The sequence below is a fragment of the Helicoverpa armigera genome, chromosome 8 (assembly GCF_030705265.1).
Source record: "Helicoverpa armigera isolate CAAS_96S chromosome 8, ASM3070526v1, whole genome shotgun sequence".
Lineage (NCBI taxonomy): Eukaryota > Metazoa > Arthropoda > Insecta > Lepidoptera > Noctuidae > Helicoverpa > Helicoverpa armigera.
Window position 1 is genome coordinate 10,616,005 of NC_087127.1, and position 1,996 is coordinate 10,618,000.

Here is a 1,996-nt window from a genome sequence, read left to right on the forward strand (position 1 = left end):
AAAGTAGAAAATTATATTTTATTCCGATGTCTATTTATACAGTCAAATGCACTGATACATGTTGGACACTGTTCTTCATCACACAATCTTGTTCCCTTTCTCATCTAGGCATTTTTGTACATTTTAGCAAGCTTCCAGTCTTTTACAAACATTGCATATTACTGGCAGAGATACGGCGTGCGAAACGCCAAAATAGTCTTGAATCTGTAAATAAACAATAGACTGTATGATAATCTGATATATTTTCGGAGTTTCATCAAAATCTATGTGGTAGTTTATGCGTGGAACATAAACAAACATCCATAATAAAAACTTTGACTCGTAGACAATTAATTAGGATGTTTTGGCAACCTACTTGCACTGTAAAGGCTACTTACTTTATGGCGAGCCCAGTTGAGCATCATAGGATCATCCTGGATTATCATCATGCATTCAATTGACTATTATTTCGAAAAACGTAAATCGATATTTATATCGAAAATTGTCGTCAGGTTATTTGAAGAGATTTTGTCGATGACGCATTCTTTTGGGTTCCCGGACACTCTCAATAGTATTCTAACACATCCAAGTATTCCAAATCACACATATTTATATCCACTTTCGTTTTTTTCATCACAAAACAAATAACCTCAAAAGTAAATAATGTCGGAATTTGACGTTTGTCGACTAAGTACTGCAGTTAAACTAGGGGGCTCGATGGTTTATCTTTTGTACTACAGATAGTAATAGGACTTGCGATAAACTGCGTTTTGTAATAACGTTTTTTCAAGGTCGTACTTAAAGGTGGATTAAAGGTAGTACAAAAGCCGATACTTATTTGATACCGCGTTTTATAATAAGAGGGTATAAGTTAAGCTATTTGTACCACAACGAGCATGTCTTATTTTGAGAGCCCAGAGTTTAAGAATAACCACGTAAAGCAATTGGACGTGCATTTAATCTAACTATATATACACTCTTTTGCAAAAAAAGCGGGCACCTATGCGAAATCTTAGTTTTAAGGACTTTACGTGTATTTCAAAGGGTTTTAATGATTGTGGAATGTTTCTAGCATCATAAGGGTTAGCCGAGCATGCGTGAGAGTGTATTCTAAATTTGAATTATGTACAATTGCTAAGAAATTGGTTAAACTTTGTCTTGGACTAATTGCTGGCAGAAAGTTCGTCGGTGTTTTGAAAAGTTTTTGAAGTGATTTTCAGAAAACTGATAATGCAGTTTTAAATAATGATTCATGTACCTTTTTGTTAGATCAAAACATTTTTGAAAAACTATGCGTATTTGATAAAATTTTCACCTGCTCTAAATGGGCTATACTGATGATTGATGGCAATGTTAGGAGTTTCGGTATTTTAGTGTAAAGCGTTCTACTGTTTAGATATTGTACCCACGTGTTTTAAAATATCGCTTTTTCATAATTAAACACTATTTAGGGGAGTATCAGTACATTGGGCTGCGACAAAACCAATTTAAAGTAAGCAGTGCCGATCACAACTCCTCTCCTATCGGACTTTGACATTTAAAAAATACCAAATTTTGTGATAATGTTAAAATTAACCATATGAAAAATGATGAGGAGGGTTTAAGCTATCTAAAAAATCAAATTATTGCCGCGTTGAAGCTCTCGATAACTCCATAGGTATCGGGTTACTAAACGATGATTTAGCTGAAAGGGAGTCAAGAATTCAAAATTATTGGCCAAACGTATGTTTCTTAAGAAATGAGAAGATAGCCAATTATTGTTATGATTTAAGTAGGAAAGTGCTGTAGATGCCAGAAAATCTCGGTGCAGGCAAGTTTATTTAATAAAATGTCAGTGGGATGAAAACACGCTATTTGAACGCTCAGACTCGTAGATCTTCAGAGGTCTACGGAGTGTCCCAAGAGACGAGGTTGTTTAAAAATCAGTGATTACGAGACCTTAAGACCTCGTGCTCACAGTCTATGCGCTATTTTCTGTATTTTGTAGAATTTCAAGACTTTTAAAAATGTCAAAGTC

The 1,996-nt window shown here is 34.6% G+C and overlaps 1 long non-coding RNA gene across 1 annotated transcript; it reads right to left on the bottom strand.

Moving 5' to 3' along the window:
- LOC135117265 (uncharacterized) lies at positions 1–950 on the bottom strand. Its single transcript, XR_010276754.1, has 2 exons — positions 378–950; positions 1–204 (listed from the first exon to the last, which is right to left on the bottom strand). It is a non-coding gene; the product is annotated as an uncharacterized LOC135117265 (long non-coding RNA).
- Between the last annotated feature and the right edge of the window lie 1,046 nt (positions 951–1,996).